General features: G+C 33.5%; 1 protein-coding gene across 1 annotated transcript in view; it reads left to right on the top strand.

Moving 5' to 3' along the window:
- The window catches only part of LOC118183188 (zinc finger protein castor homolog 1-like), a 784,355-nt gene that overhangs the window by 196,235 nt on the left and 565,679 nt on the right, over positions 1 to 22,441 (top strand). Inside the window, exon 2 of the mRNA XM_085807761.1 lies at positions 2,879 to 2,992. The gene's annotated coding sequence lies outside the window, so the exon portion shown is untranslated. The remainder of the gene's footprint in view (positions 1 to 2,878; positions 2,993 to 22,441) is intronic.

Genomic DNA, 22,441 nt, shown 5'->3' with positions numbered 1-22,441 from the left:
AGCTCTGATAAGTTCTAATTATTTGGCTTTACATTATATCGTTGCCGACATTTGAATTTAATACGCCGTTAGAGTAAGATTTAAATTTTCTACTAGTCTTTGACTTCACAATCCAAGTTTTAACTTAAATTTGACAGCAGCTGTTAATCAAGATGGTGTTGAAATCATCCTTTTATGGCCTCGTCCAAATTTCAAATACAAACTAAAACAACTTGCTACAAAATATTGCCAAGATTTGTGGAGTAATGCTTCATCGAGAAGACGCACATATAATTTGATTCCCAACGTAAGCTTTGAAGCTCTGTATATTCGTTACAATATTATGTAACATAACATTCGCTAAAATATTATAGCTTCATTAAGATATTATATAAAAAGACATGGACTCTTCCCGACTTATTTCTACGCAAGAAATATGACAAAATCCAATATCTGTATACGCGAGTAACAGGGATCAATCATTACACTTTCTCAAGCCATTTAACTAAGGATAATCCTATAAAATCCCCATAAAGTGATCTCCTGGCATTTTAAAGGTTTCTAATTAAAGACAAACATTAGTATCCTAAGTTAAAAAAATTATGTAGCTGCTCTCTTTCTACGGCCTAGATACTTTTCTACGACGTAGTGCTTTGTCAAGTATATATTCCTCATGCTGCAAAAATTTAATGAACTTTTACTTCTGTGAATATGTTCAAAATTATTCCACTTGTGAACTTTAAAAGCTGTAATAACCTGCTCCAACATACCGTTTTAAGAAACGTTTTTAAGCATTTTGTTGGCTTATTGTCAAAAATCATTTTCTGTATTCCCAATTTTTGCATTCCGAAATCCCTGAGCTCTCGGATTCATACTCACAGAATTTTCTGATGTTATTCTCAAACGATATGACCCTGTGGTCACTTCTTTAGTACTAGTACTTAAGTACAGTTCCTTACAATATTGTGTCCCAGTACTTATATTTATCTGTTACAAATGTTCTCAATTTAATTTAAGAATTTCAAATTGTGTTGAAACTATACTGTAATTTATTACAGTATAGTTTGTATTTATCTGTTACAAATGTTCTCAATTTAATTTAAGAATTTCAAATTGTGTTGAAACTATACTGTAATCTCTTTATGTTCTAAATCATTGTTTTTAATAAATACTGGATGCGGGGTGTACGTTGGGATTACACAATATACCGTCTAAGATTCTCTACTGTGTTGCTTTAAGTTACTGTTGAATGCGAAGAATCTTAAGAACTAAGCGAATAATCGCTTGAGTTTGTGAGACAGTAATTAAACTTGGAAAGGGTTAAAATACCCTTTATTATTCAAATAAGATTTAACAGAACGCCGTCTTGGAGTTTTACAATAAAGCCGACACTCGGGCTTGAACGTAGGAAACTAAGAATTAAAACTTAACTAATCTTAACTAAAAAGATATAGCCGAAGCTATCAAGATTCTGACGGAGATGGCTCCTTAACGCTAATTGACTGCTAAGCTATTAAGGGCCTTAAGTACGGCCGTGTGTAATAATAGCTTAAAGAGAGAGTAGCCTAAAAAGGCGGACGCATGCTAACCAGAATCTCTGGTTCTTTCTGACTAAGACAGTAGAACTTCGCGGTTAAATACCTTTCTTCCTCAATTTACATTCAAAAGTGATTCTAAAACTACGTTCTGTCCGGAAGTGGTAAGTTGAAATTAAGAAGCGATAGGAAAGGAAGTTTAACTCAAATTTAACTCTTAATAAAATTAACATAATCTTTACATAACTCCCGACCAGACTTTAAATAGTCGAAAATTAAAGGTCTCTAAACGACCTTGTTTAAGACTCTAAAGTCTAAAATCTTTCCAACGTTAAATGTAATGCTTCTAACTCTTGTGTTAACTAGTTTTTTTACTTTAAACTTCTGTTCTTAAGGCCAACTTTACAGAAAATCTAAAACTAAAGCTAGAAGTTGACAAAATATGACAAATTTTCAATCCGATTTTGATACCAGTATGATAATGCATAGCATAGGAATCTCTATCCACGAATATCTATCAGCAGTCTCTATCCATGGTGTTTACGAACTGTAATCGTACCATCGTGGTACTGCAGGCAGAATCGTGATTCGTCCGAAAACACGCCATGCCATTGGGATGTCCATCTCCGCCGTTCAGTGCACCGTTGCAAATGTAAATGCTTGTGGTCTAAAGGTAAGCGAAGCAATGGACACTTAACGGACAATCCACTGTACTGTAAACGACTTCAAATTGTTAGTGCAGTCACTTTTGTGTTATAGACTGCATTTGTTGTGATATGGTTGCTTATTGACAAAGCGCCTTATCATTTCCATGCCCATGATATGTCTGTCTCCCGGTGGAGTTGTGCGAGGAAGCTGTTGCAATTTCTCATGTTCGTTAGTCTTCCCCTCCTGCGCCCACCGATTCCATATTCGCATAACTTATCCTTGGCTACGTCCGAGACGATGAACGTTTTTCCGGAAGGATAAACCGAAATCTTTGCAACAATTCTGCTTCTGTCGAAATTAGAAACATGGCCGAAAGATTCTCATATTTTACTACAAAGCATACTGAAGCTGCGTGCACAAAAAAAAAAAAAAAAAAAAAAAAATATCACGAGAGAGAAATTCACTTCTTCAAAACGGCAATCTTCCTCCTTCGCATACGAATTTCAAGGAGCGCTGCAGTGACCCATGATGTGCGCGTGCGCTGAAATTGTAAATATTTGCATATTCCGTCGCGAGATACACTTGATGCAAATTTAATACTATTTGGATGCTTCCTTCATGGTATTGTATTTTGAATGGCCAGGAGTTTAATTATTTGTGTTTAAGTCCTATTCTCAAAATTTTAATTTTAATAAAATATTTTTTTTTCTTTACAGAGTACAATTCTCGGTCGAGGATATTCAAATGGTCTGGGTCTCTTAAATTGTATCGGCGTTTCAAGTAAGCTGAAATCTTTCAGGTGGGCCCGATAAGAAGTGCTTTAACAAAAGGTAAATAAATTTGAAATTCATGGAGAATCATAACAAATGTAAATGAGATTTCAGAGATTTTTTTTAAGCGGAAATGGCGAGATCGCTTCCTCATGTTTTTGTCACCCTCTTACTGTTTTGTTAGTGAAAAAGGAAGATTCACGAGAAAAAAGATCAACTTTGTGTTTCTCAGAAAGCAGGAAGGCAAAAGGTCTATCAGGATGTTCATTCCGCGATAACGCTAAAAAAATGAAATAAAAAAACTGAAATAATTGCATAAATATTTTGCATTTTTCATTTCATATTCTTTTTTGATTTAGTCATATTAAAATCTCCCTTCGAAAACTGGAAATATATTTAACAAAAATATGACAAATTTTCAGGAAGGTTATGTATTATTAAATATGTTGAAAACCATTCTCTTCAAGAAATATACTCATGAACGCATGTATTTTTTCACGAATATGCGCATTTTAATTCATTTATCAAGCGCAGTTCTAATTCTAATATCGTTTTACAATTTACTAAAAATATGAAACCTCCCTTGAACAAAGAGATGGAGAATAATTTAAAGATGCAACAAATGTTTAAGATATTATGTACATTTTAAATATCAAAAGAAGTAGAAAAGCATTCTCGTAAGAGAATGTGATCAAGCTATATACATATTTTCCACAAAAATACGTATTTTAATTCATTTAGTAAATCGAACTCTAATTTTCATATCAAACTTAGGATTTATTGAAACGTTAAAATATAATGCAATACTAAAACGTGCGTCTTATTTGTTCACTTAAAATTGTGGAGTCGGATAAAATTACCTGATAAATCTAAAATGTTCTTTTTGAGAATAAATTCCGTCAAAGATGTATATGTGAAAATTATGTTGTTAATTTTTAAAAATTAACGCTTTTTAGAACACGGAATGTTCAAGATTTACATTTTAAAAAAATGTCTACAGTTAGTAGAGACATGTGAATAACAACAAAAATAAATAAATTTAGATTAAGTGTCATTTACATGGTTTAACAAATCGTAAACTACACAGCTCTAGAATGTGGAAAAAAGCTGTTTTCAATTTTATAAATTAATAAAAAATCAGAGATCTTATTTATTAGAAAATAACTCGCACCAAATATTTTTCTCTCGAAATTTATATACACCAACTCCATACATCCAGCGAGACAATTTGCAACCCATTAGCCCCTTTCGAGTCAAGTAATATTTTCTAAACATAAGAAATATATAACCTTAGTTAATTATCTCAATAAACAAAGCACAAAATAAAATGACAAACTTTAAAAATTGTTTATTGACCATATTTTCTTTGAAAATAAGAACATTCTTGTAAGAATTAAGAACAATACATTTAATTTAACGGTGACCAACAAATAACGTTGGATCATATATCTTTCTGTAAAACATTATGTGTTACGTGTGTCCTATGACATCAAAAGAGATGCAAAATAATTTATTTGTGCAAGTATTCCTGAACACTGTAATAAAAAAATTAATAATTTAATTTAGAAAAAATTCCTTCTCGAAGGTACTCCTCTCTTAGGCAGATAGCCGTCGTGGGCTTTATCATAATCCAGTGTGCAAACATATTTTTATATGTTTGATACGTAATATCAAACATTTTAATTAAACCTTTTACACATTTTTAAAGCTATTTAAATAAATTAGATCCTATGTTTCAAAACGACAAAAAGCTGTCGTAGCATATAGCCTTTCGGTTTATAGTGAGGAGTCGTCAGGAAATAATCACGCCACTTGCAAAAAGTAAGGTGTTTTTTTTTTTTTTTTTTTTTTTTTTTTTTTTAACTTTCAATTGATTTATACGAGATATGATTCCAAAGTTCTAAGAATTTAGGTTTAGATATATTGTCAAATTTCATCAGTATTGCAGTGCAGTTTTTCAATATAATCCCCATTCACTTAAATACGTATTTATCCCAATGAAAAACAAATTTTTTAACTTGTCCTCAAAAATCTTTTTCAGTGTCCCCTCAATCCACCTATTTATGCGTAGTTAAACTGAAATTAAGCCTCATAAACGTTGGGAACAGAATATTCCTCGCAAACGTTGAACAATTTCTGAAGTTTTCACATCCTCTTCCAACAAATAGAAAATAATAGCTCTTCGCATCTCCCATGGTTGCAAAAGCAGTGCTGCAAAAATCCTGATTAGTCAAACAACTGGTTCGGACTAAATAATATTGCACGGGTGAGCTACATAAACTTGTCTGTAGCAGATAGCGTTATTAACTGTAAATTCTATTAAACTAGAGCTCAATTCCTAGGATTCTGGAAACACCCTACGTATTTATTTTGTATTTAAGCTCAATTGCCATGCATCAGTTAATTCGATTGTGCCGTAAAAGGCGTATCGGTTATCAACCACTATGCTCGTCCATGTTAAAGAGCAAACCTTTCATCTGCTGTTGAGATACAATGGCAAGCAAATCATATTGCTCTCTGAAATAATATTTACTATAAACTACAATCCAACAGTTTTGGTTTTTACTTGAAAAAATTTGAAATTCTTCATCTAGTAACACAGTGATGAAACAATGAGAGGAAACGTTTTCGAACCCTTGTTTGCTCCAGACATTTCATCCTTTTCAAAGAAAACCCTAGAGTATTTGTTTTGCAATTTGTGTTATTACTGTTATCCTATACGGAAGCTGAGAACCGAGTAATCCACACTCCTGTTATCTTCTAAGCGAAACTGAAAGTAACCCAAATGTTACAGAACACAGTGCTTTCCAAAAGTCAATATACTTTTATGAAATTTTTGTTTCAGTGTATTTAGAATACATGATAACGTAATGGCTATAAAAGCGCATTAAGTTACGGAGGGAAAAAATTTAACATAACATTTTTAGTTACACTTAGATTCACTAGACGGCGCTGTAAATTGGAATTTTTAATATAGGGAAGTGTTCCTTAATTACTATCTCAAGTAAGTATAAAGAATTCTATGACTTAGATGCACAGTACTTCGCTGTTACTCTCATTTTATCTCGAAACTGGAGTAATATATCGAAAATGAATGATTAACTGGATCTTTAGACCTAAAAGATGAGATCCTTTAATGTGAGACTACCTGAAGAATAAATATGCAGAGGTCATGTAAGGTCACCAGCAGTATTTAAAAGGTGCTACTATGTGTTACGTATCAATAATTTCTATGGAAATGCTTTCTTTATCATCTATAATATCTCAGTTGATCTTCGCATAATTCTTGGTAGTGATAACCATCTGATTTAGCGTTTATTAAAAGAAATTTTCGCCCTGATGCAGCTGAAGCGTCTTCTGGCAGACATAACTGCAGTTAAAAACTTTGCTTCCTAAAATTTTCTAAACAAAATACCGTAAATTTATTCACTTTTTACTAATTTCTTTACCGTACATTGAAATCATCCTGAAATATAAAATTTTAAGTGTTTACGGACTTTCGGTTTTTCCCTGGTTTACAATTTATATTTTGATTTCAAATGCGATATTATTTTAGATAATGAATTAATCTGAAAAGCTTTGAAAGTTTCATGAAGTATTTTAATTTCGTGTTTAATTTTTCATTAATTAATGTAGATTTTCATTTAAATTTGAGGTAGCCAGCCAATAGTTTTATGTATAGATTCATCGTAATTCTAAAATCTCTTGGAATTAAATCTTAAATAAATAATGACAGTAATATTGATTAAAATTTATTGAGCTGATTTTAAAAGCATAATTACCGTTCCTCTTTCATCATTCTTAGAAAGGAAGTAAATCGTCGCAGAAGAATAGAAAAGAATGCGAAGTAATTAAAAATGAGATAATTGGGAAATTATTAATAGTTTTTGTATTTTAATCAAGAAACATTTTTTTCTTTTCTGGAAGCATGGTGCTTTTTTAGAGGAAACTGAAATTTAACAACAATAGTGATAATAAATCAATAAAACTCTGTCAAAAATTCTAAAAGTAAAATGTTTGCTAAGTAGATCCATAAATTTAGCTGTCTTAGTCTACAATTAAGATACCAAGCAGTAATCTAAAGTAAAATGAAATAAAATGCTTTTAATCTATGCTGGAAAAATAGCACAGCATTTGGAAAATTTTTTGCATCTAAGATGTAATGCATAACCGAGTTCAAAAAGAAGATTCTTATTAGAAATTTACTTTAGTTATGTGTTTTCAGTTTAAGTCCCCCAGCTGTCGAGTGATAAACCCGCTGACTACTAGTAGTTGGATCCGTGTTCATATCCCAGCAAACGAGCTGGCAGCCTGAGAGTTTTCATAGTTTTCCCGTGTGCAACTTGAACACGAATTAATTCCCCTTAAAAAGTCCTTCATGAAGGTCCCTTTCCCTTAGGCAGATAGTCCAGCTCTTTGCTATAATATAAACAAACCTAAGACTACCATAAGACAATCATTTTTAACTAAAATCCATAAAGCAATGTAATTCATTAAGCATGTTTACGTAATAAGTTAAATATAGTTAGTAATTTACACTGCTTTAATTTGGAAAACTAGCTTTTAGTATTACTCTCTTGTGTTTTCACTTCTCATTCTTACGTCTCAGTTTCTGTCAAATTTGGCTTTTATTACGGCGAAGCATTCGAAGGCTATCTCTCTTTAAGAGATAACTTTTTGGATGACTGTCTAACTTAAAGTGGCTGGAATTTATCTTACATGAAGAAAGGCACGAAAATCCCGAATGGCCACTTCTTTCAGTGGCCAGGAAATGAACCTAAGACAACTACAAGTGTTCAGTGCTTTTTTTTTTTTTTTTTTTTACTATCGGCCACCCACGGGACACCTTCTTTCAAAATACTTCTTTTAAATTTGTAGGATTTTCCTTATTTTGCATAAAAATTTTATTTTAAGTTTGATACTTCCCCTCCCATTCTCTCGCCAGGATGTAAATTTAAAGTTATAACGTATTTCTCTCGCCTTCTCAGCGAGCCTTCGTGGTGTAGTGGTCTACACGCTCAGTGCGTAATTGAGGGGTCCACGGTTTGATTCCCGGCGAAGGCGTTGCATATTTTTCATCTTGCCTGCCTACAAAAATACCTAATGTCTCTACAAAGTTAAGTGAAGTGTATATTTAAACTTGTGAATCTCTGAGTTTATTCAGACCGTGTTTTCGCTAGCCCAGCGCACGTTACGTTGCTGTTTCGCTGTTACGCTAGTACGCCTTTTGGCTATATCGGATTATCATCACGCCTGTTAGGTTTTTGTGAGTCCAACCTGTTAGGCGTAACTTAAGTGCTATCTATCACTACTTATTTTAGATTTGACTTTACTTATGTTCTGCGTTCTTAGTTTCCACCGCAAGTTTGACGGTGTCTTTCTGTTAACTATTTTGTATTAATAAAGGGCTATTTTCATCTTTCTTCTGCGTTGATTGTTTCTTGACGCCTGTGCGAGAATTCGCCAGATCATTGTAGGATCTAGTTTATGTGGAACAATAGAGAAACGACTCTAAAAATTTACCACTGTTGAGCATTCTCTCTTTGTTGTTTCTAGTGATAAAATATGTTATTTTTTGTTGTTCCCACGAATGGCCGAGGTGCTAAAATCGCGGAATGCTAAGAGCTCGCCTCGGGTTCGATCCCAGACCACAGGGGTGGCTGCATGGTTGGTTTTCCCCATGTGTAATAAGAACAAAAGCCAGTTTCCTTTATAATATCCTGCACGAAGGCAACCCTTCCGTTAGACAAATAGCCTTTGTGTGCTTTCCATATTCAAACAGCCTAGCTCTCCCTTTGTTCAGGTTTTCCACTTTTAGCACAAGCACATTATTTTGCAATCTGCAGCTTTCGTTACTAACCTGAGGAGAGGTCACATTTTGCATTTGAAATCTTATAGAGACATACTATAATATTATTGCATAAGCGTTTCATTCATTGTATTTTATTATTTATAGAAATTGGCTAGCGATTTACTTTGGTAATTTATTGCCCCACAGTTTCATTTTTAAGATAAAACTAATAAAAACTTTTTCATGTAGAAAAATAGTTTTAGAAACTGATGCTTCTTAAGATTTTAGATTTTTGTTCAGCGGCCAAAACACAGTAAATAATTAAATACAGAAATCTTTTACGTAGTAGGTAAACTTTAGTATAATTAATGAAGATTCTACTGACCTCTTGTCAGAGCAAACCTTAAAGAATAAAATATGCATAATAGTAGCATGAAGAGTGTTGGTGCGCATGTGGTCTAAGAGTAACGTAAACTATAAAATATTTACGCATCATAATCAACGCAGCCAAGAAGTACTGAGTATGCTTTTTTATAATTTTATTTATACGATATTTTGTGAAAAGTTCGATGAGGTAACGAGTGAAATCAAAAACTAAGATTAAAATTGTGAGAGTACAACTAAATTCGAGTACAGCTATAAATTAAAATGCTGAAACTGCCATCCCATATTATGAAAAGATTTTACACTGTTTATTTTTCTTCGCGCGGATATTCTCCAAATAAAGATTTATGCTGACATTTCCTTCAAAGCATTGTTCATCTAAATATAATAACGCTTTTTATCGTCTCACGTACTGCTGAAGAACAGGTACATCCGAAAGAAAAATGTTAGTTGTACCCTTATAAATTTAATTCTGGGTCTAATAATGGAATTGTATAAAGTAATAAATTGCGCCCAGAAATCGCTGATAACCCAACCCCCAGTCGTGACCTGTTTAACTCCCAAATCACGTTCATTTGCAATAGATGGAGGGATTTCATTTAAACATGAAGTTTAAGTGTAATATCATCCGAAACGTATCAACTTAAATACACAACATGTAGTGTTCTCTTTCTCGTGATCTCACAAATCGTGATCGGTAATAAGGAATGCAAAAGCTCAATACGGATCATGGAACTTGGAGATTAGAGCTTAAACTTCATGATTACTCTACCACTCTAGGTTAAACAGTTCAAGGTAGGACTCATTACTCTGGGCCCAGGCTAAAGGAAATTTTTTTCGCTTTGTTTTCTAAAGCTTAAGGTGATTTTTTTCTCTCTTGGTTACACAGGTATTTCGATGCTTATCTATAATTATTAATAAAGCACGCTGAATATTAGCTTCTTTAATGTAATCTGCTTAACTCTACTTCGTGAAAAATTTATTTTTATGGAAGACACTTATGCCAAATATAAATATACCGTTTTAATAGACTTGTATTAATTTAAATCAGCAATTAATGCAAAACGGATATTTAATTCACGAAGCCATCGTATTTCTGATGCTTATCAAACTTGATTACTTATGCACGAAATTTTAAATCGTGAAAATACTTCATGTCAGCGTTTTCCCTCAGAGCTCTTCATTTTAGAACTTGGGAATTACCACAGAATTCAGTTTCGGTTTGTCTCCTCTTTTGTGCTTATAAAAACTGTATAAGTCACATGATCATAACTGGTTGCCCTTTTTAAACGTTACAAAAAAAGAGCTCTTTTTAAAATGCTTATCATTAAAATAGTCATTAAATAATTCAATGAATTACAAACAGTAGCCGGAAGAGAAAGACAGGAGTAGGGCCCTGTTTTGTGATAATTCAATCAAAGCGCTTATTTTATTAAACAAAAATTACGCTTTTCAAAATAATAAAAAATTATAAGAAAACATTTATAGTGTTACGATTTCCTTTCAGTTTTACGAATTCAGATCCTGCTCACAAAACCGTTTTATGAACAAAAGTTGCGAACTAATGAGAAAAGGTTTAATTTTCAAGTGAAAAGCTGTCGCAACTAAATTACGCTCAAAGTTTTCACACCCTAAATGTTCTAGAACGTAAATTCATTTAATGTGCAAGTCAAGCATATTAAATTTGTCCTTCCTAAACGTGTTAAATGTTTAAAAATACGCATGCTGCAACAATTATTTCAGATTTTCTAATTATACCTTTATTTACGGGATGAAAATCTCATGACATTGCAAGTTCAATATTCGTAAAATGTATGCAATGTTGGTAATAACTCATTGACGTAATACTAGTGCGTTTATAGAGACTGCTAGGCTTTTCGAAGTCGAAAACATGAAAAATCAGCTGACCTTTCCAGGGAATTTATCCATGTATCATACTACTGCTAGCTGGATGTACTAACCACTTCAACACAACAGATCGTACGGAAAGTTTAGTGTAATACGTTACAAATTAAATACTTTTTTATAATAATCACGAAGTATCGATACTTATTGAATATATTATTCCGAACGTTACACTTTCATTTAAACGTTTTCGCATATTTTATAAATTCCTATCAAAATTTACTCAAGGTATCCTAAAATTCACAGAAATATTTTGACTGCTTGGAGATTTGAGAATTTATAATCTTATACATAGTTACAGTTTGACAGCTTGTAGAGACATTAGGTATTTTTTTTGGGTATTTCGTTCACCGGGACTCGAACCATCGGCCTCTCAAATACGCGCCGAGCGTGCTGACCACTACACTACGAAGGGGTTGCTAAGAAGGCGGGAGATTTACCTTATAAGCTTACCAAATGACAATATAAAGGCATGATATAAAGGCAATATAAAGCAATGATTAAGGTTATATTACTGAGGTGGTTAGATTGTTTTAAAGAGTTAAAAATATGAGTGACATGACACTGTATTAAGAAAAGCTCAAAAAGCAGTATTGTAACTCTCGTGAAATAATTTGAAAACTCACTGTGAAAATATAATCATTGAGTAACAACGTTTAATGAAACAGAATACATCGAGGTTGACCAGAATATATTGGGGATACAACTATACCACCACTGATGCATTCAAAACCATACCACCACTGATGTATTCAAAACGGACACTTTAGAGTTAATGAAATATTTCACTTCCATTTCGAAGAAGTGACTAAAAATAACATTTTAAATTAGAATAACATCTTAAATTAATCAGCAGTGCGGTTATGAATACGTTGGCTGCAATGAAAACAAGTATACTGATGAAAGAGACTACTTGTAAAGAATTCCAGGAACCGTTTCTCTCTGCTTGGATTTTTTTATAAGGTAACTTATTTCGACTCTAATCTCGTACACATCATAAAAGTTATAAAATATTCATAGCATTCTGGTATGCTGAGATTAGAAATCTGCATAGATAAGGAGACGAAATAATATGTTTGAATTAACTCAAACCAGTATTTTAAAAGAAATAAATTCGACAAATTAATTTTAAAAGAAACTGAATTTTGTCAAAAACATCATTATTTATTTAATGATACCATAAAAATCATGCCATTCAATATTTAACAAATATTAATCAAGACTGTTGCGTGAATTATATTCAGTAGGTTAGTTGTATTTGATTGAAGTATCTGTATTTGATATAATTTGAAATGAAGATTTTACGTTACACCATTCCCACGAAAGAGTAGCGTGCCTAATCTACCTATGTTTTAGCAAATGAATAATTTTTTTATGCATAACAGCATTATTAGTCCAAAGGGCTATTAATTTCGTTTTGCCATTTTACGTCGGTTCACTGTAAATGTCGGTTCTCTTTTCAAATTGTGGACACCAAATATTAGAGCCCTGTGTTATATGTCAAGAAATTAAATAATGAAGATTATGCATAAATGTATGTATGTTTCTCGCATCGTGATAAAACGGTACCTAGAGCCATCAAGTTTTGAATAATGTAATCTTCCACTGAATACGGGCACCTGGAAGCCCGAATTTGGAATTTGAAATTGTTTTATTATCGATTTCATATTTTGTAACACTTTAATGAAGTTTTGATTACAAACTCAACGATTTCAAAGCGAGCAATGGTAATACTGTACGAAAAAAAAAAATCCGGCGCGCGAGACTGTGTTTCGGAAATTCTAAAGATATGCTCATGCGATAATGCTGCTGAATTGAATTTTACGGTTAAGTGCGAAGAAAATGATATTTAATAAATAAAGGTAGCACACACAACGTTAAAAAACGCTCCTTTTTGCGTAATGTAAAATCTAAAAGCTTTCAGATTTTATTTTAAAAAAAATTACATGATTTATCTTTACTAAGCGTTCTTTGCTTTCTCGGTTCCTTTTAATAAGAATAAAATCATGATGATAATATTTGCGTAAAAATTATCCAATGCTATTTAGATAACTTCTGTAAAATTCTATGAACCATTTATGAAACCAGTTTTTATAACTGATAACCGCATATGGGATAAATGAATGTATAACCGCTCATAAGATAAACATCGTCAAAAACTTCTGTTTTCCCTGCGTATGACCAAATATTTTCTCAAAGTCTCGAATTCGATTATCAAAATTACTTCGCCTTTTATCTCAATCAGGAAAGTAAGAACAAAGAAAACTGCATGTCAAGGACACTTTAGAAAAGACGGTTATATAAATATTTGATCGTATTTGTGACGTTTTGCATACTCAATCTGCAGAACAAGTCAAGCAGATTTCTATGAGAGAAGTATATTGTTGCGTGCGTACGGGTTCGTTATGAAATGAATGCACAAGTCCGATGAAAAATGAGCAAAAATTTATTATTATCACAACAAAAATGCTTAAATTTTCTCAAATTATCATGCAGTATTACAATATCTCACAGTAGTTATCTTTTAACTACTCAAATATCCAATAGAACGTAATTCAAAACAGCTAAAGAACGCTAATCCGCGAATTCACTACAATCAACAACAGTAGTTTTCTAAACAACAACAAACTAAGCAACTACTACAAACTGAGATGTTTTCCTCCTTTTATAAGATTTTAAAATCACGCGCTAGAATTTTCCAGTACTTTCTCGAAATCAAAAAAGAGATATTTATTTATTTAATGCACGCGCTCTTGTATTTTCAATTTTCCGGCTTAGCTTTCTTTTAATATTCGTCACGCGCTGCACTGCGCGAGAAATAAAACCATTTAATTTATAATTAAACTAACATTAGCTTTTTAAATACCAAATTCGTAACAATATAAATCTTCTGTTTCTGCTAATTTCTGTAATTTCAGAACCAATGGAATTGATTTTACAAATTGTGTAAAATGTATTTTCGACACTGTTTATACCTATCTGTGAGCATACGGCTATTTACGCATACGGCATACGTGAAGATATGATATTCATATTTAGGTTCGTTATTGTCACAGACATCCTTTAGAGAATGGTTGCCGAACTCGAAAAATTTTGCGGTCCGCAACGGAATTCATTCAATTTGTGAAATGCGGCACAGAAAGTTTTGAGTGCATTGGGATCACTCTTTTGATTTTCGAAAATGAAATTCACGGAATATAAATCACAGGCATACGTAACTGATAAAAACCTGTAACATCAGTTACGATGTGCAAATACAAGCATTCGGATCGACTTGAAAAAACTAAATGAAAAAACAGTGAAACAAATATCTCACTGACTATATAAAACATAATTAAATTCGATTGTTTAGTTATTATTGTTAAATCGTAATTGTTTAACTTTTCTATTGTTAGTTTATGAATAATAATAAAAACAATAATGCATTCGGTTTTAAATTTTCACATAAAAATGTAATGAAAGCTTTCAGACGTGGCCGCACATAATCTTTAAACACATATATTTAAACACATAATATTATTTTCGTAATAAAACAAACTATACGTGGTATTTATAGTATAGTTTTTTGGGGGGGTTAAATTCTGGATCTGCGATTGAATACGACTTGTTGCAATGCAGGATGATTACGTAAGCAAGCACGAAACGACAAGATGCAGTTCAGAAGTCCAGAAAAAATTAAATAATGTATAAAAGATACATTATAAATTTGCATTAGCATCTTAATTCCTCTTTTTCTCTCCATTCTAAAATTGTAATAATTTTTTCTGGACTACGTCATTTCTACATCAGTCCATACCATTTGACTTGCATAAAGCTGATGATGTAGCTAATTCGGAACTTGAACCCAAATTTCGAAAATTGAAATTTTCTCTTGGTGAGCTTTCATATTGGATAACTGCACTTTAGCTTCTACCAGTGTTCTCGCTAAGGCACTGCCTCGCAGCTCGCTTCCCATCAAGCAGTAACATGTAAATTTTCTTAAATATAGACATGATTAGAGTACCAAGTGAATTAGCAAATATCTATTGAAATAAAGATGAATATTTAATATGCCGCGACTACCAAGTTTGCGTTTCATTACAGATTCAAGATTCTTCCTTCTATGCTAGCAATGTTTTTACATCATTACATGTAAGTCTATTGCTTCATTACATATATATGTAAGAAATTAATGTAAGAAATTAATGTAAGAAATTTTTGCATTTTCAAAGCGGCCCGCAACGTCTTTTAGGTTAGACAGGCCTGCTTTAGAGGACAACGCCTGTTCAAAAAAAGTTCCCTTACACTTAGAAGCTTTGAATTACAACAGTTATGAGTAAAACACTCACATATGAGATTTTTTTTTGTATTCTGGTTTTTTTTTTTTTTTTTTTTTTTTTTTTTGTACAATGTCACTTCCTTCTGCTGTATTTTCTATTGCTGAGAGCAGTTCATACCACAAAATCCCTCCCTTTTCTGTGTATCAATTATTTTAAATTATTCGAAGCACTTTCAGTTCATTTCATGATTAAACATTCTGCTGTACTATGATCACAAATACACGCAGAGATAGGGGATCTGAAATCGTTAAAACAATATGTTTTAACGATTTCAGATAAATATTTTACAACAAATAAACTTAGCGAACTTCCTGTCGCGAATCAATTGTTATATATAAATCCTACGTTATAATAATCAATTAGTCCATCATTTCAAATATATTAATGTTTATGAAAATAGTAATACCATGAAATAGCATAGAATAAAATTCTCGTGGACTGTAAAGGAAGATCTGTTATGCAAATCCTGACACCACGGAGTGAACGTGCATGCATAGATTCTGCAGCATCATGTAAAAGTCGTGAGATGCGTATAAACAGAGAGTTATTAAGAAGCCATACAAATATGGTATCGTTATCAACAAACTGAAACTGTTGTGTAAAAGTCTCTGTACCTAGTTGACATCAAAGGGAATCATATAATTAAATCGCATATTCCAAAGAGTGCGAATTATAGGGCTGCATGAAGCAATTTCACACCATAGCATTCATGTTCATGTGAACGCAGTGAACTGATGAGAACCAGCGTAGTTGAAATTCGGCTCATCACGGTATGATAGTCAACTTATCTTCATGATATTGACAAACCATCAGACATTTTCTTGAAAATTAGAAAACCTTAGAACCGTGCTGCGGATATGAAACTATCTGTTTCCACGATTCAGCTGCAATTGCTCTGTTGAACACCACTTGAAAACATTCTTTTGTGGAAGATTATCTTGACCCTGAATATTCGATACCTCAGGCTGTGAGAAACACATGAATATAGGCAATAGATCATGTTTTCTGACATATCCTTCTTCAACCTGGGCTATAATTATAGCCGCATTTGGAAGAGACGATCTTGTGACGCAATCCATCTTTCAGTATGCACTGAATAGTATTCTACTCGACAAACAATATATGGCGTCATTAATTATCATATACAATTCTGGTTGCTATCAATCTCGCGTATCTCCAATAGCAACATCTATACCAGGGGAGTTGTAGAGTCTGAGGTGATACCTTTACTTCAGGAATCTCCTATTCTTGTATTCCAACAGAAGGCATCAGATCGATGTTGGCCGAAACGTCTAACTTTTCTTTGCAATACAGCAGACGACGTCACGTCTTCTCTAACTTACCCATTCGCTCAGTCATTTCTCGCCTATTGATCATGTGCGGAATATGGTCACTTGCAGATTGGTCTATTATTCGTTTTCAGCAGTAGTAGACATTGACACTGGAATCTACCCAAAACCTCTCTTGATGGATGTCATGATATGTAAAAGCACTGATTTCCGTTAGTGGCCGCTTCTAAAAATACTGATTTTGTGCCACTAATATAGCTGTATTGGTCTGAAACTTTAATCCTTCATATTCATTTCCATTATAACTACTTGGCGTATTCCCCTCTCCTCCATCTGATAATTCCTTCACAGTGTAGAAACTTTCACAAGCATTAGTCCAAATTCAGAAATCGTTTAAGGATAATCAGTGTTATTTAATCGGTTTCAGTACGTAAATGTTGCTTATAGCTTATACAGCTCCCTTATTTTGTTATACGTATTGAATTCTTTCTCCCCCTTTCTTTCTTATTCCCTCAAAAATTATTTTAGAAATATTCAAGGATTAATAAAAATGCTATCATGAATGTCTGTAGCAGAGGCATTTGATGCCCTCTATGGGTCATGCTGGTTATTCTTAGAAACAGAACAACGATATCTCTACTTGTAGAGTCACTAGGTTTGTTTCGAAGTAGAAAACATAAAAACAGAGATGTCCTTACCAGGATTCGAATTCCGGACCTCTCCATGCTAGCCAGAGGTGCTTCCAAAGAACGCATGAAGGCAAGCGGTGAGGAAGGAGAATATTCGTTACAGTCTTCCCCACCATGAGGAGAGCATCCAACCGCAAATCTAGGAAGTAACCAAGCATAGCCCACCACATTTTAGTTCGGACGTTACTTGTAGAGCATCACTGAATTTTTTCGGAACTAGGAAGAATGAGAAAGAATTATGCCCTCGCCAGGACTTGAACTCTGGATCTTCTGATGTTAGCCAGACGCGCTTCCAATAAATAACATCACAAAAGTACGCTTTCAAGAAGGGAAACAAATCTGTGCATACTTACAGTTTGAATATATTATAATTATATAATCGGATGTCATTCTCATACAACAATATAAATTCTATAAAATATTATATTTCTTTCTTTCTTTTTTCTCAAATTTTTTAGAAGTTTTTGATTGATGCTTGATATAAGAATCATTTTTTATTTATCCTTTGTAATCAGGAACTATACAGTCCGCAGCAATGAATTAACTTCTAGCAGAGTTTGTAATCAATTAATTCACAGTTCTTCTTTGGGAAAATCTCTGTTCATGTACATGCCTTATAAAATCCTCAGTGCTGATGATAATTAAAGCGACGTGCATCTAAATATCGCATAAAATACTTCAGTATGCTATAACTATCTAAAGTTACTTATTACGATAACAGCTGTAACAAAAAACTACTAAAGAATCCTAGAGCCTGTTTGTGTTTAGTAATAGTCAATACAAGCAGGTTCATAATTAATAAGAACAATTTTTATTATTTTTAGCAACTGCAGAAAATAATTTGAAAAATGAAACATTTTTTTAAAATTTTACTTTATTTCAGTGTAATAATCATTTCATAGACAGCCAGACAGATGGAGATGTAGGTATGTATTGAAACCTCGTGGAGAGCAAAATGAAAGTAAAGTGTGAAATAGATGTCTGAATAACTCGCTCTGGTAATTAATGCAGCCAGTGTAAGGGGGGTGCTAGAATCTATTTATGAAGCGTTATGCACACGTAAAATTGGAAAGAGAAAGAAAGAGGTTGTATCGATGTTTAAAAAAACCAAGATGTATGAGATGATGAGATAACTACAATAATGCTTGACCAATGATTGGCAAAGAATGCCTTGATAAACACAATAACAAAATAGTTGGAGGCTTTCCTATTTTCATAAAAAGCTATTCTAAATTCCACTGCCTTAAAAAAATTGCAGTCAGAACTTCTTTCTTCCCAAGACTAGATATTTCTTACTTTGTATTATTACTTGTAGTGATTATTATCATGCAAGAGAAATGCTTCTCTTATTCAGAACCGTTTTATTTTTGTAAGCGATTTAATTTCACTACGATTCTATTTTCTCGAGTGACGTCAAAGACGTGAAAACATTCGAGAAGAAAGAAAAAATGGTAAGAAAAGTATAAAAAGAGAAAAAAGTGGAAGAATACCATCGAAGGCAAAGCGACTTAAGATATTCATTGAGCAGCAAACGTAACTCTTTCATTGTCCGTTTGACTGGATTTTTTGTTTGCACAGTTGCCGATCACTGTTAGTGGATTGCCGAGTGTCAAGAGTTGTTGACCCTAAAAGACTGTAAGAAGCCGCCGTTGGAGTCACCGCTCTCAACCACCGGCGAAATCCTGAACCATAAAAAAATATTTCATAATAGAAAAGAAAGGCTAAATGCTTCAAAAAGCTTAAACTATTCAGAAATGTCAACAGTTTAGTAAGGGCGTTCCTAGTAGCAGCTGAGGACATTTCGCCTCAGGCTTACGTGACAGTTCGCGCAACGCGTTTGTTATTCCACTTAACATTAGGCGAAGAAGGATGATCATAATTTTGAAGAATTTGAATTTTGGCTTTTTCTGCCGCCGATTGTTTCAATGAATTATGTCTAGGAAATGGACTTCTAGTGCCCTTCACATGATCATCATGTTTTCCTGACATCAATCATGCATTTTCCTTATTATTTTATTTTATTTGCTTGTATACTTCTGATTATAGCTTTTAAGATCCACGGTTTATGTCACGTGCAGATTTCAGTAATGAAATATTACACTAATGCATGCCACCATATTTCATTATACCAAAATTTGGGTTGAACTCTGAACAAGTACCGAATTCTGTTTATAATTTAGCCATACATTCATTATATTCCCGTCACCTTTCATTAAGAGTTATTCGACTTGCAAATTTTTCACTGAATATTGCAAATTATTGTTCGTAATTTTAAGCTGCAGGGCAAATGTTGCTTTTTGTTTCAATCTTCATAATTTTAATTCAACCCAACTCCTGTAATTTTAAAACTGCCAGAAGTTTAAACTGTTGCGTAGTTTTTAGGCCTTGCAAATCTGAAACATTAGCGGTAATAACCTTGCTTATAACTTTTACACTAAAGCTGTAACAATCAGAATTACTGCGATTTTAATTTTATTCACGCTCAGTCATTTGAGACAGTAAATCATGTTACATTTTCCTAATACTTTGAGATTCAAAAAAATTGTTGTGAAAGCGATATAACTTTGCGTTTAGTTAAGAATCATGATTTTAAAAAATAGGGTAAATCTACGTAACTCCGGGAAATAGCTTACCTTCCGATGACAGACATAGTATTCGTCATTAAAACATATACTGCATACTAAGTTACATCGTTTCTCAAAAGATGGAGAGGATAACGCAATACTGTAAAAAGCATCTGCAGCGACACCAATTACAGGCCAGAGTGTTAGTTTAGTGCATTAGGTAGAAAATGCTTTGCAATAAAATAATGTTCGAAGAAAATATTGTTACGAAATCTACAGGCGCGGTGAGATAGCTTCCCCGTAAAGCAGTTTTAGGGTTGCCACATTTGACGAGAAATCGCCCATTTGGCGACAAAATTGGCGATATACCATGGACGGTTGGAGAACCTTCTGGAACGAATTCTTACCGGTTTAGCCCAGAATGTTCTCGAACACAAGCCGAAAGCTATATATATAAACGCTGCTGGTCCGCAGTCAGAGGAGTGTGCGTCTCTCATCGAATGAGTGTGTCTCAGAGTGTGCCTCGTCTAGCGAGCAGTGCGGAGTCGATCGAGTTGACTGCCGGGCAATGAGTGCCGAGTGGGTCGTCGAGTGCACCGAAGGAATCTCTTAGTGTATCGCGGTTAGAGCATCGCTGAGAGAGCGTGGTGAGCTTTGGGAACGACTGAACCGAAGAGTCGGGAGCTGTGCTCGTGTGTCGTCGAGTGCATCGCGAGTTGTAGCGTGGAGAGTCTCGTGAGTACGTTGAGTTCCGAGAACGACCAAGCAGAGTCAGGAGCTGTACTCTGGTGCTTTGCAGGAAGCAGTCTCCACCGTTATTGACTGACAGTGTGAAGGCTGTGTCGCTGATTGTTCCAGCGTGTTTATAGTAGTTCATCGACGACTGTAAAACTTGTTTTGGAGCTGTCCTGACAATACCGACAAATAAAGTGTATTTCAATACTTCATTAAGTGCCGTCGTTATTCACTCCAAATCCACACGAGCCTAGAACAGAACGTGAAGGAAGAAAATAACGTAACAACCGTTGTCAGAAAAAAAAAAAAAAAAAAAAAAAAAAAAAAAAAAAAAACGCAACAATATTTTGCGTGTTAATGATTTCATTAGCTGTTCCAAACAGGTCCAGTTCAAAGCATGATTATTAAAAAGGTCAGCAAGGAGCATGATAAACTGGAGCTTGGACAACAAAAGAAGGCAAACCTATTTTATGGATAGCGTAAAAAGTATAAGAAAAAACAAAATTCGATATAAACCTGCAAAAAAGCTTATTTGTTCAGTGCAGCATACTGAAATATTTGTGTGCCACAACAAAGGCAATATAAGAATTTAGAAATTGAGATGACCATTCATGCTTTCATCGGAACATGAAATGAAATTAGTGGACTGGATAGCCATATGCAAGAAATTGGATTTTGTTTGTCGTATGACAAATTCGGCTGATGAATGCCACGACACACGAAGGCGACAATTACACTTCCTGATCACGGAACAACCTCGGCAGAAGGTGTAACTAGACTGCTACTTGCATCCACAGTTAAAAGGAAGAAGTGTCAGGGAATGAAAACTGATGACATATACGCTAGCTGCAACGAAAGCTAGAGTTTTAGAAAGAATCGTGGCATCTAGATTAAGTGCTGATTCTGCTTGCAATGGTTCCACGAGAACTGCGGGCAGCCTGATTTCATCAGAGGTAAACGCATTAATGATCAGCATACTATGTTCAGCCAAGAATGGTGGTGATGTAGAAGGTGACAATTCATGCAAATGACAGACTAACAGTATTACAAAATTTGGTATACACTCTCACGAAATCAAGTATGATACCACGTATATCGCGCATATTATTGTGTAATACATTTGATAGTTTTTTAATTTTATATTGTTCTCGTATTTTTATCATAGTAGCTTAGGTTTATGTAAACCTCCCTAATATACAAAATACACCCCTCCAGCATGGCTGTAATCTTCTCTACAAAGAGCAAAATTCAGGTAATTGCTTCGTTCATTTATAAAACTGAGTATGGATTAAACCAAGTGGAAAGGTGATAATTCTACAACTAGCTTTCTTTCCCCTGAAAAATGGAATACTTCAGTTCCTTCAAGAAGAGAATTCTGTGACAGAATTTTCTGAAATGCATGCAGCTTTCCCATAAAGATATACGATTGAATTTTCTTAATTTTTAAATTAGAATGATTTTATTCTATCTGTAAAAGATCATCTGTGTACAAACTGTAATGCTCAAGTTAGTAGAAAAAATGTACTTACCTCTGTAAATATAAAAAAGAGATAAAATACATTGACTTAATGTCAACAAAAAGTGGTAAACTATTTCACAGGGAGGCACAAAATAAAAACAATTGATGCAAAAACTTGGAAAACAAAACTGAACTAAAAGAATATTAATAAAAAAATAAAACTATCATCATTAAATATTAAATATTAGTAAAAAAGAAACTATCATCATTAAATATTAAATATTAATTGATAAATAATAGTTGACAATTCATTGGTCTTTTTCAAGGAGCAGACGAAATATCATCATAATTATCATAATCACTGATATGCGAAA

This window comes from Stegodyphus dumicola, chromosome X1 (genome assembly GCF_044657685.1).
Source record: "Stegodyphus dumicola isolate Sdum_Otavi_A_Nest chromosome X1, ASM4465768v1".
Lineage (NCBI taxonomy): Eukaryota > Metazoa > Arthropoda > Arachnida > Araneae > Eresidae > Stegodyphus > Stegodyphus dumicola.
The sequence above is the reverse complement of the archived record's forward strand: the minus strand, read 5'-3'. Positions and strand labels throughout refer to the sequence as shown.